Source organism: Lagenorhynchus albirostris, chromosome 14, assembly GCF_949774975.1.
Source record: "Lagenorhynchus albirostris chromosome 14, mLagAlb1.1, whole genome shotgun sequence".
NCBI lineage: Eukaryota > Metazoa > Chordata > Mammalia > Artiodactyla > Delphinidae > Lagenorhynchus > Lagenorhynchus albirostris.
In genome coordinates, this window is record NC_083108.1 from 46,414,110 (window position 1) to 46,427,020 (window position 12,911).

Sequence of the window (12,911 nt, forward strand, 5' to 3'; positions counted from 1 at the left end):
TTCTGCAGTCTGCAATTAGAGAGACTTTTTTTTTTTTCCCAAAATGTTCCTTTAAGCACTAACATGGGAGTTATCATCATCATTCTTTGATTTAGGATTATTTTTCTTTCTTACTGAAAGGAACCTAAAAAGAAAACAATTTCTATATTTAACCATTTGTAATTCTATCATTCTGGCTGAATTCTAATTTTTGCATATTACTTTCTAATCCTTGTCCATTGTTTGCTTGTGAAGTATGATTTTGTATATAACTTATAGAACTTACCTTTGCCGAAATAATTTTCCATGCTTAAACATTTAAAGCAAGTCACTTGCATAGTTCCATACTTCTAAAATGTCTTCATAATGATCATTTTACACGTTTATGAAATACAAACACATAGTTGTTTGCATGTATAATTACAAATTATGATAAATGCTATGAAAGAAAAGAACAAGGTGCTTCAAAAGAGGGTAATGGATAGGATCTAATTTCGCTATGGAGATAGGGAAGTGTTCCAGGAATTAAAAGAATGCCTGTGAGACAACAAGGGGAAGGGTGGCCTAAATGACCTTTGGAGAGGCCAAAAGGGGCTTGACCACCTTCAGGGCTTAAAGGTCATGTGATGTGCAAATGAAAGCAATTGAAATATTTTAAGCAGAGGAGTAAAAATGAATCAATTTACGTTTGAAAACTTTTTATTTGGAAATAATTTCAAATTTAGAGAAGAGCTACAAGAAATAGTACTTAAAATTCCCATATTCTCTCCATCCAGATTCACCAATTTTAACATTTTGATTTGTTCATCACTTGCTCTGTCTTTGTGTATAAGTGTGTGTGTGTATGCATATATAGTAAACATACTCACTCGATCCTCATTACTCACACATTCTGTATTTGCAAATTCAAATTCAAACCCCCTACCAAACCCCCTACCTAAAATTTATTTGTTCCTCCCCTCGTGCCCTGTGGTACTTGCAAGGTCTTTTGCAGACATTTGCAGAGGAGGGAAAATTTTAGTTGCCAAATGTGCACATTCCCAGGTGAGCTCAAACAAGGCTCTGCCTTCTTGTTTTAGCTCTCATACTGTAAACAAGTATCCTTTTTGCAGCCTATTTAGTGCCATGTTTTTCATATTTTTGTACTTTTTGTTGATGATGTCACTGTTTAAGATGGTGCTCAGGCACAGTGCTGAAGTGCTGTCTAGTGTTTCTAGGTTACATGCCTTACAGAGAATATATGTGTTAGATACGCTTCTTTCAGGCATGAGTTATAGTGCTATTGGTTGTGAGTTCAATGTTAATGAATCAACAATATATATTAAATAAGGTATCTTTAAACAGAAACACATAAGACATGTTGATACATTGAAGGGTGGAAAAAAAAAACATGTTATGACCAGAGGCTTAGAGGAACCTAACTCTGTATTTCCCCTAGTCACGATTTTTTAGTATTTGCTAATTCAGTGTTCTGTGACTTCATAGAACACAATCACCACAAATAATGAGAATCAATTCTATATACACTTTTCCCCTAAACTACTTGAAAGCAAGTTGCAGACTTACCCAATTACCCCCAAATACTTCAGTTTATATTTCCTAAAAACAAGGACTTATATAACCACAGTACAATTAACAAAAGTAGGAAATTTAACATTGATACAACTATTTAGTCAGCAGATCTTTAATCAACAGATCTTTTTCCATTTTGTCCCAATAATGTTTTTTATAGCAAATTTTTTTCTAATCCAGGATCCAATCCAGAATCTTTCATTGCATACAGTTTTATATCTCTTCAGTCTCCTTCAGTGTAGAACACTTCTCTGCCTTTCTTTTTCATGATATTGCCATTTTTGAAAACGACAGGCCCTTTATTTTGTAGAATGTCCTCAATTGGGTTTGTTTGTTGTTTCCTCATGATCAGATTCAGGTTATGCATTTTGACAGGAATACTGCATGAGTGATGTTATGTCCTCTGTGTCACATTAGGAGATACATTATGTAAGTTTACGTTATTACTGTTTACCTTAAATTTGATCACTTGTCTATGTTGGTATACGCCAAGTTTCTCACCATAAAGTTAACTGTTTTTCCTCTTTGTATTTAATAAGCAATGTGGTGGGACATATTTTGAGACTATATAAATATGCTGTTCTTCATCAAGCTTTGCCTTATTAATTTTAGCATCCATTAATGACTTGGCTGAATCAGTTATTACTATGATGGCCGCAAAATAGTGATTTTTTTAAAACTCATTTCTTCTACATTATTGTTTGACATTCTACTGAAAGAAATAGTTTTCCCATTTCTCTTATGTATGTATCAGCATGGATTCATGCATTCTTTTTTAGTCAATGGGCTATGATCGGTAATTGCCATGACTTATTTTGATTCTCAAATTGTCCGAGATTTGGACAGTGAGAACTCCTTTTTAAGTTGTTTCCTGTATCCTTTTGATGTACCCCCATCATTTTCTGAGTAATGTACATTCTTAAAAGACCATTCTAGTTATTATATGGAGAATGGACTTGGGGAAGGCAAAAGAAGCAACGAAGAAACTAGTTGGATGGCTCTTGCAGGTGAGAGATGATGGCAGCTTGAAATAAGTTGGTAGCAGTGGACAGATTTGAAGTATATCTTGGAGGTAAAAATCTGTGGGTGTTAGTGGTAAATTGAGTAAAGTAGCTTAGGGAGTGGAAGGTGTTAAGAATGACTAACATTTCTAGCTTGAGAAATTGGGTGGATGGTGATTGCATTCACAGCCATGGGGAAGATTGGAGATGGAGCAGCTCTGATGGAAAAGATCAAGAGTTCAAGAAAGATCAAATGGAACTTGAAAGTGAAACAAAAACTTGGCTTTGTATTACCTTTCTACCTGCACTTCTTGACAGTATAGATTGTACTTGAAGTAATGGGAGTAAATGTTATGATGGAAGGAGAGCAGGTGCAGTAAAGAGAGAAGAACCCATATCAAACCTCAGCATTTCAAGGTAGCATAGAAAAAGAAGCCAATAAAAGGAACTAGAGAAGGAGGAGAGGCTGGAGAGATAGGGGGAAAAACCAAAAAGGGTGAAGTCAGGAAGCCAAGGCAAAAAAAATCAAAACAGGTGAAGTCAGGAAGCCAAGATAAAAGTGTTGAACTAGGTGAAATGCTGAGAGGTCACATTTCAATTTGCCTCTTCTAGAATGATGCTTGATGAAGACAGGGATCTTCTGTTGTTGTTCACTGCTATACCCATATATATGGGCCAATGCCTGGCCCATAGTAGGTGTTTCATAAATATTTTTGACTGAATGAATGAATTTGTAGATCATGTGTTTCTGTAGTGTTATCACATTGATTAGATATAATGTCCAGGAGAATGTTGAATAGTAACAATGATATGCTTCCCAGTCTTGTTCTGTTTTTTTGGCCATGCAGCATGCCAGATCTGTAGGATCCTAGTTTCCCAATCAGGGATCGAACCCGTGCCCCCTGCAGTGGAAGCAAGGAGTCCTATCCACTGGACTGCCCAAGTCCCAAGATGAAGGCTTTGACATCACATCAGCTCAGGGCCATGTTTGGTTTTTGTTTTTTGCTGCCATCAAACATGGAGGTGCTGGGAGTTGAACCCATGGCCTTGTGCATGCTAAGCACGCATTCTACCACTGAGCTACACCTCCCCTTGAGTTCCTAGTCTTGTTCTTGATGTAATACTTCCTCAAGTGGTTTAATTGTTTGATGGTTTCTTGCATCATTAATAAGTTTCCATGCCCCCCACCCCGTCACCATATGCCCCTCCTCTCCCCCAGTGTCTCCGGAGTAACCCAAATGTAGAATAGAGGTCCCATCGTGATGTGACCGCTGGTTGGCATCACTTCCGGCTACCACCTCCCTTTTCCCACATCTTCTTGTGGTGCCATGCTCCTCTTGCCAGGCAAAGAGGCGGGGGAAGAACTTTCCCAAGGAAGTCTTCTTTGACCCCCCTCCCCAGCAAAACCCCCCATTATGTTTGTTTTCCTCTTGGGTGATCCTCCTAGTAGATTCTCCTAGTATATTCCTTACTTCCCTGTTTCTCTTGAGACTCCACATGTTTCTTTCAGAAAGGTCTGTTATTTTACTGTTTAACCTGCAGTTTCTGACACAGTATCATGAGGTTTTGTGGTAGGAAGGAAGGAAGGAAGGAAGTCAAGGTCCCAGGCAAAACAGCTAAAACCTTTCACCCACCATCACCTCTCTGTTTCCAGGTATTCTTCCCACAGACTCTGTCTTCTAAGTTTCAACAAATTCTTCATTATATCTTTCCTATACTGTCAAGTAATCCCAGCTAATGCATTTCATTTTAATTACATTGTTAACTGATAAGGTGTGATTCTTTTCTTTTTTTCTTTTTTTAAGAAACTTCTGAATGAGAAAAAAGTTTCAAGTTTTCAGGACTTAAAAGTTGTCGACCTCACCATCTCCTAAAGCTTTAGGTACGTTAGATCTGGGTTTAAATTCAGATTTGCAAGTGCATTTGTATATCAAAACTCTTAGAAGACTTGCAATAAAGCAACTGTTTTCAAACTTTTTCATCTCAGGAAACTTTAATACTATTAAAACTTACTGAGGACCCCTAAAATCTTTTGTCTGTGTGGATTGTATGTGTTAATATTTACCATGTTAGAAATGAAAACTGAAAAAAGTATAAATTATTTATTTATGGGTCCATTTAAAAATACCAATAAAAGCCTCACTACATGTTATATTAGCCAGGGTCCATTCAGGGGACAGATACCACATCAATTTTTTGAAGAGCGAAAATTTAATATAAAAGTTTGTTAGCTACTAGAAGGTGGTTAGATACTGAAAGGAGTAGAAGAGGACTGACTCTAAGGCATCCTTAGAGTAGCAGATGCAAAAAAGCATCTATACCCTCCAGCTAGAGGGAGAGTGGGCATTAAAAGAACCAGGGATTAGGAGAGGAACAGTCCCCATGGCTGAGATTCAGACCTCCTCCAAGGGGGCATGGAGCACACAGCCTGGCAGTGATGAAGAAACTTGCCAGATGAAATGGGCCATTGCTGGTCTATAAAGCCCCTGAAGGTGGGGAAAGCATGGCCTGCGGGTGTAACTGGAGTTATCTGTACTTCATAACAGCGGAGTACCAGAATCTGTAAGCCAAATAGTTACCTGTTGCTGTGGCTGTGCAGTGTGACTTCAGTGCCCTCTATTGGCGAAGTGTAACATTTCATTAGCTGGCAAAGGAGAAATGTTACCAGGGTCCAGCTCTGCTATCACAAAAGAGGGCAAAGAAAGGCAGATTTGTAGCTGAGAGTCAAGAAATTGATAATTAGCACACATAATACCATAAATATTTTATAATATTTCATAAATATTTTAAATGAAAAATAACTATAGTTTTCTCAGCCAGAGATGCCCACATTCTTGTAGGAGATACAAGTGTGAAACAATTATAGACAGTATGAGACGGGTCGCAACAAAGAACTTTGGAGACACAGAGGTTGGGCCTCTAATCAAGCCCGAGGAAAGGCTTCTTGGCGAGGGCTATCTGTGGCGAGTCATAAGAAGTTTCCAGAGTCAGCTCAATCGATGAAAAGGAGGAGGAGAAAAGTCTTTTCTGTGAGAGGAAGCATGTGTGTTCTCCCCAGGTCAGTCACATACGCAGCCCCTTGCAATAGAGCTGCTTTACTGACTAAAAGGGCATCATGGGGTGGAGCCACTTGACCCCAAGCTGCTGGCCACCACAGACTGGACAAGCAACAGGAAGCTGGCCCAAGGGCAGCCACTCCTTTGGCCACAATGACCCTACCCAGGCCTGATGCAAAAGTATCAGCTGGTCCAAACATATTTACTCATGCAGAATTGCAGTTGGGAACCTTGGAAAGAGAAGGGAAGTTAACTGTGGAAGCTGAAGCTACATGATTGGAATGGAAAGAGAAGCTAGAGAGGCCATAATGCACATGTATGAGCTAGAAGGTTATAAGGGAAAAGAAACCATGAGTTAGCATAAACCGTGAGTTAAAGAAAGAAAATGAGACTGAGAAAGTCAGACAGTAAAGAGAGAAGAACAGATGTGCTGAAAGGAACTGATCCTGTTACTGCTTCAACATTAGAGTTAAGATCCAAAAGTTCCTGATGCTGACATTTCTAACGCGGCCATTCCTAGGAGGCAAAATGATGTTGTTGTTCCCAGTTTGGTAAGTCCCCATGAGGGCCCTTGTTTCTTTGAATCCTTTCTGGAGTGAACCTTTGTTTCTTTTAACCAAAAGATCTCAACTGAAGTGGGCATAGAGAAAACATGACACAGTCAGCAAAATGCAAATATCATGTCTGAAAAAAGGTGGCCTTGAATTGTCCCTGAATTCCTAGTGCAGGTGGGCCAGCCTTATATACGTGATCCACTCACATGTTATATGTATTTCAAAGACAGAATTATAATTCACCAAACACATCATTTGGAGAACTTTTCAAAACCTCTTTCCTATTACTTTATCCATTATCAACAAATATGATATTATGCTAGAATAAGATAAGCAAAGAACAATCTCATCTTAGCCAGTAATTTTAAGTAAGAAACATGGAAACAACTGGTATCTGATTTTGGATTTTTAAGTTGTAATATAAATGAATGGCTCTCTAATATTCATTCAGTAAGTATTTATTAACTACCTACTGTAAGCTCAGACTGTTCTAGGCACTGGCCGTACACCAACGAATAAAATAGACGTGGAACTTACAATACTAATGGGGCGGAGCAGTCAGTAAACACATACAAACACATATTTCAGGTGTTAGGTGTTTGGGGCGTGGGAGTCCTATTTTATAAATGATGGTCAGAGAAAACCTCTCTGATAGGGTGACATTTGTGCAGCAAATGGAAGGAAGTACAGGAGCAAGCCATGTCCACATAGAGTATGGGTAGAGCGCTGCAGGCAGAGGACAGTTAGTTTCAAAGCTCTGAGACAGGAGCCTGCTTAGTGTTTATGAGGAACAGCAGGGAGGCCAGTGTGGCTTGAGGTGAATGAAGGATGGCAGAAATGGCAGGAATGGCAAGAGATGAAGCAAAGAGGTATGGGGAAGGTGGGGGAAGGGAGATCACACAGACCATAGTAGGGGCTACGTGTAGATGTCTCCTAAATACTTAGCTAATGAGATCTAACAAGTACTTAGGTGATGCCAGTGCATCCTAAGCATCCGTCATCTGGGAGCTTGACAGAAAAGACTCATGGGCTCTACCTCAGACTGATTGAATCAGAACCTGCATTTTAAAAAGATCCTCAGAGATTCATATATACATTAAAGTATGAGAAACACTAGTTTAGCTTATGTTAGTCAGCAAAGACATAGGAAACCACAATCAGCACTTTTTCTTTAATTTTCAGTTTAGGATGGATTTTTCTACTTCTGCAAAAAAAAATCACTGGGATTTGGATAGGGATTGCATTGCATCTGTAGACGGCTTTGGGTAGTACTGACATCTTAACAATATTAAGTCTTCCAATCTATGAAAACAGGGTGTCTCTCCATTTATTTATGTCTTCTTTTATTTCTTCCAGCAATGTTTTGCAGTTTTCAGTGCACAAGTCTTTTGCCTCCTTGGTTAAGTTTATTCCTAAGAATTTTATTCTTTTTGATGCTGTTGTAAATGGAATTTCTTAATTTTCTTTTTGGATTGTTCATTGTTAGTGTATAAAATGCGTCTAATTTCTGTTTGTTGATTTTTTTATCCTGCAACTTTGTTTTCTACTCCAAAGGTTCCATTTAAAAATTGTTAGAACTAATAAACATCAGTGAACAAAGATGATTTTACTTCTTCCTTTCCAAATTGGATGCCTTTTATTTCTTTTTCTTGCTCAGTTGTTCTGGCTAGAATGTCCAATACACTGATGAATAGAAGTGGTGAGAGTAGGTGTCCTTGTCTTGTTCCTGATTTTAGAGGAAAAGCTTTCTGTCTTTCACTAACAATATGATGTTAGCTTTGGGTTCTTATCATGTTGAGGAAGTTCCCTTCTGTTTCTAGTATGCTGAGTATTTTGTTTTTAAACCACAATTGATACTTCAGATTCTTTCCCATTTGGTAGCTTAAATGGACACAGAAGTCTTGGGAGTGTTTGAAAATGGCATGTTGAAGATGGCAGAGACACAAAATGGGAGGAGTCTTGGCTCCTAGACTTTTTTCTTTTTTTAGTTCCTAGATTTTCGCTTGGAGGATTGCAATCAACAATGGGATTTGTTATTGGGAAACAAACTGGGGAATTCCCTGGTGGTCCAGTGGCTAAGGCTCTGCGCTTCTAATGCTGGGGGCTCGGGTTCGATCCCTGGTCAGGGAACTAGATCCCACATGCCTCAACTAAAAATCCCCCACGTGGCAACAAAGATCCCACTTGCTGCAACTAAGACCCAGCACAGCCAAATAAATTAAATTAAATTTAATTAAATTTAAAAAGAGAAGCAAACTGTGTGGGCTCATCTACTATAGTAGCTAGCATTGCTTTAACATGTAAGCAAAAAGTAATTTCCCAAAAATAGTAAGTGCTCTTACAAATTGATGTGGGAAAAAACCAAAACCTATTGGAAGAATTAGGCAAAGGATATGAACAATCAATGGGAGGAAAATTCAAAAGGCTTTTAAACAAACATAAAGATGTTCTACATCATTCATAAAAGAAATGCAAATCAAAATTATTTGGGTAAATTTTTAAAAATACAAAGTAAATAGCTATGAAATTATATATTGAGATTTCACCTATTTATTGGCAAAAAAGTTTGAAGCACTGTTTTATTAGTTTGAGTTCAATTAGAGAAGCAAAACCACTGTGGTATCAAATAAGCAATTTTCTTCCTCTAGGAATTAGACCTCACACAATTATGGGAGTTGATGGAGAAGTCTGTGCAAGGTTGTTGTCACTGGTGTCAGCTCATTCTGGTAGTGAGGAAGGAAAGTTGGATGTGAAGTGGGGAGGGTGAGAATAAACTAACCCATGGGGACAAACAGTGCCCTCATGTATCTTCCACCATCTGCAACCTTGGCAATGCTGGTGACCTGCAGGAAAAGCTGGTGTCCTTTGCCATGAAGCTGCATGCAAAGAATCTGTTAGCAAAGAATATGAAGGAGGAGATCCGGTAGGATCTGGAGGAACTAGAGTAGCTATGGGCCTGGATGCCTCCCCACACCAATAAAGTGAGCCAGCAAACCAACATCCTTTGCGAGCTGCTACAGTGCTGGTGCCCTACATGGAGCTACTTCTCTTCTGCCTTTCAAATACTGTGCAAATTTCTCCTGTGGCCAACTCAAACTTGCAGCCATATAGGAAAGAAAATTCTGGGAAATAGTTCCAAGGTTAGCTGAGTTGATACCATACAAAGCCAATGCAACTACAATGGGAACGGTATAGCAGAGGGACCCTCATTCACTGTTAGGAGAAACATAAATTTGTATAATTGTATAACATATTTTTCACCCTGAAATTCTAATTCTAGTGATTTATCCTGTAAATATACTTCTAACTATGGGAAATGACAAACAAAAGTTTATTCATTGCAACATTATTTGCAGTAGCAACACCATGAACAGTAATGATCATCAATAGAAGACTGGTTAAGAATTTAACCTTATATCTGTACGTTGGAAAGAATGATCCTCTCATGGGAAGATCCTCAAAGATATGTTAAGTGAAAAAATCAAGATACAGAACAGCGTACAGTATGCTACCACTTGCATTGAAAGATATATTCATGTTTGTATATGTATGGAATATCAATAGAAGTATACTGAAAATATCAGTAGAAACATACTAATAACATCCGTTACCTTCAAGAAGAGAAACTTAGTTACTGGGGGACCAAAATGAGATGGAGTATTTATACAATTTTTTTAAAATTTGTGTACCACGTGAATGTATCAGTTATTAAAAATGAGAGTCTCCTTTAAATGAGACTGTTACATGCATTTCTTTTGTTTATTTCTTATATATGCTTCTTGAAATCAAGATCTTACAGAAAATATTCTTGTGACCTGTTTTCTCTATGATAGGTAAAGCACAGTATACCTTTATAACTCTATTAAAAATACAATGAAGGGCTTCCCTGGTGGCGCAGTGGTTGAGAGTCCGCCTGCCAATGCAGGGGACATGGGTTCGTGCCCCGGTCCAGGAAGATCCCACATGCCGTGGAGCTGCTGGGCCCGTGAGCCATGGCCATTTAGCCTGTGCGTCTGGAGCCTGTGCTCCGCAATGGGAGAGGCCACAACAGTGAGAGGCCTGCGTACCGCAAAAAAAAAAAAAAAAAAAATACAGTGAAAAACCTTCTTATAATTTTTAATTAGATGAGGCATTTTTATGACCCCTCAATAACCAATGAAAATTTATATGGAGTTATGATAAAGTAACTGCTTAATTTCTTTCTAAAGGAATGTCAATGTATGAAATATATATATACATGTATAGATATATTTATATATGTATTCAATTAAACAAGACAAAGCATGGGAATACTTGGAATGAAGAGCCCTAAGGAAATATGAAATATGAGATTAAGTGGGTTTCTTTGCAAACTTGGAGAGTATTTATTTCAATCACATCCTTTTCCAAAGATCAATTAGAAATTTACTTGCTTCCAAGTGTCTTTTAAAACTTATTGTGCAAACTGCAGATCTGCTTCCTAAGAGAATTAGTCATGACTTCACTTCAGATGATGGTGAGATTGTCATGTCTTTCATTACTTCACTCACTTGGTCATCATCCTCAAGATGACCAGGAATGAGGGAAAAAACTTTTAGAAAGGACTAAGTGCTAACCTTAGTAATGAAGCAAAGCTGTCTCTGGCTCTGTCAGACAAGGGAATATTGTAATGACCACTCTTATACCATCCACTATTCAAGAAATAAAGAAATATGATGTGTCAAGTGCAGTCGAAGCCCCGTGTGTTTCCTTCTCTTCCAACCATCCTGATTTTGCTTTTTATTTTTACTACATATGGATACATACATAGACAACACAATACATTATAGTTATGCATGCTTTTAAGTTTTCTTAAGCAGTGTGCTTCTTGAGGGCAAGGTATGCATGTTTAAACTTTCTTAAACTTTTTCTGCATTGAATGTTTTTTGGATTTATAATTGTAAGATACATAATAAAGTATAGATAATTGACATGTACAGTTTAGAGAATAATGAAGTGAACATGCACATGCTCACCACCCAGCTTTATAAAAGCCTTACCTTTCTTGTGCATTTCTCTCCCCGGCTCCCAACAGAAGTACTCATGTCCTGACTTTTGCAACAACTAATTCCCTTGCTTTTCTTCAGTTTTACCTCACTGTATCTGTTAAACACTATATTTAGCTTTGTAGGTCTTTAAGCTTGCTATAAACATTCCTTTGTGTATACTCTCTCACAATTGGCTTTAGTTTTTGCTCAGTGTTTTGGAGACATATACCTGTTGTGTACATGTAACTGTAGTGCCTTTTTTTTCCCTGCTATATGGTATGCTACTGTATGAATAAATCATAATTTATTCAGTCATTTTCCTGTTGATGAATATTAGGTTACTTCCAATTTTTTTTTTGTTGCTATCACAAGCAATGCCTTTATAGGTGATTGTTTTTATGCACATATACTAGAGTTTCTGTAGGCTGTATACCTCAGAGTGGAATTACTGGCTGAAGGACACTTGCCTCTTTGACTTTCTAGATCTCACTACCTTGTTGCCCACAGCAGGTGTCCTAAAGTCCAATAGCAGTATAGGAGTTTCTTGGGCACCAGATGCTCACCAACATTTTATATAGTCTAAAAAAAAATTTTACACAGTCATTTTAAATTTTTTCCAACTTGATGGCTGTGAAGTAGTGTCTTATCATAGTTTAATATGTGTTTCCTGGATTAGTGTGGTAGAGCATTACTTAATAAGCTCCTCATAAAGAGAAAATCATTCAGGTGTTCTCTTCTGTGAACTGCCTGTTTAAATGGTCCATCCATTTTTCTGTTGCATTGTTTTTTTTTATTCCTTTGAACCAACAGTCCTACATAAACTCCAGACACACACCTTTTATCAGTTTTATGTTACACGTCTTCTCCCATTTATGGCCCGTCTTTTCACTTTCATTATGGTATCTTTTGATGTAGAGAAGCTTACATTTTCAGAGTTGAATTATCAATCTCTTCCTTAAGTGTTAGCACTTTTTGTAGCTTGTTTAGATACAAGGTCTTAAAGATATTTTCCTGTATTGTCTTCTAAACGTTTTACCATTTATGTTTAGGTCTTTAATTCATCTGACATTGACTTTTTAAAAAATGGTGTGAAGTAGAGGTTCCATTTTCTTTCTTTCCAAATGGATAACCAGTTGTCCTATCACCATTTATTGAAGCACTTATTCTTTACCCACAGATATGCAATGCTAGCTGCCATAACCCAAGTATCCCAATGAGAGTAGCTGTGTTTCTAGGCTTTTTATCGTCTCATTCTTATTTTGGTTATTGTGCCAGGACAGCTTTCTCCTGGGCAGCACCGGCATCTGCTCTAATGCCTTCTCTGATTCTCAACCCCTTTCTGTTTTTGGCCTCTGGGGATTTCCCTTACTTCTTGTGAGTTCAGTTATGCATTTAAAGGGCATATGTTATGTTTATTAGATCTTATCCAGCATTTCTTTGCCTGTAGTGAGAGATTTTTTGCAGACTATATAGTTAATGATAACTTAATGATGGAAAGAGAAGTTGTTTAGCTGATTCCCAAAAACAAATGTTTGTGATCATCTCACCTTGAGGATACAAGGGAGGAAAAGCACAAAGTGCTTGCATATTGCATTTTTCCAGTAAAGCACAAAGTGCTTGCATATTGCATTTTTCCAGTAAAAGAGGTAAAACTGACATTTTAAATAGCAATAATGTTTGAATATATTTTGGCTAAAACTTCACATTAAATAAAAAATCACTTTGTATAGATCAGCGAAACGT

General features: G+C 37.7%; 1 long non-coding RNA gene and 1 other non-coding gene across 2 annotated transcripts in view; one reads left to right on the plus strand and one right to left on the minus strand.

The window, feature by feature from the left end:
- Positions 1-12,911, plus strand: part of LOC132503890 (uncharacterized) — a 53,885-nt gene that overhangs the window by 4,752 nt on the left and 36,222 nt on the right. The gene's annotated exons all lie outside the window — the stretch shown is intronic.
- Positions 3,571-3,642, minus strand: TRNAA-AGC (transfer RNA alanine (anticodon AGC)). Its single transcript has one exon. It is a non-coding gene; the product is annotated as a tRNA-Ala (tRNA).